This window comes from Crocuta crocuta, unplaced genomic scaffold (genome assembly GCF_008692635.1).
Source record: "Crocuta crocuta isolate KB4526 unplaced genomic scaffold, BGI_CrCroc_1.0 scaffold139, whole genome shotgun sequence".
NCBI classification, from domain to species: Eukaryota; Metazoa; Chordata; class Mammalia; order Carnivora; family Hyaenidae; genus Crocuta; species Crocuta crocuta.
In genome coordinates, this window is record NW_027533258.1 from 535,023 (window position 1) to 535,617 (window position 595).

A 595-nucleotide genomic window follows, 5' to 3' on the forward strand; every position below is an offset into this window, starting at 1 on the left:
TGAGACTTAATTTCCTCAAACACATAATGGGGGAAAGAATGCCTAGCTCAGTACCTGGCATAGAGTCAGCCTTCACTAATCTCCCATAATAGAACTGACTGCTCTTCAAGGCTGACATCTACTCTTAGTCATCTCTTGAAACTCTACCTTCTATTTCTTAACTTCCCTGAGCCTCAGCTTCCTCATACGTAAAATGGGGATGATGATGGAGAGGCTGTGAAACTTTAACGAGCTAGCGCGCAGCAAGCACTCTGCAACAGTAGCCCCTATGGATAATGCGAACTACGGCGCGGGGGGGTGGGGGTGGGAGGGAACCGGCACACAGTAGGTGTTTAATTAATCCGCTCAGAGCCGGGCTCGGGTGTCCAGAAAGGGCGCGGAGAGGCGAGGTTGGAAGNTCCCCCGCGAGCCCCCGCCCCAGCCCTTGCAGCTGTCAGGACCCAGCCAGCTCCGGCGCCAGTCCACCAAACCTGAACGTCCCATCCCGGCACCCCCACCTTCCTTCGCCTACACAAGTTACCTTGCGCCCGGCTAACCTTTGTCCCCGCCTCCGATTCCTATTGGCCAAGGGTTTTCTTTGTTAGCTGGAGCGCCT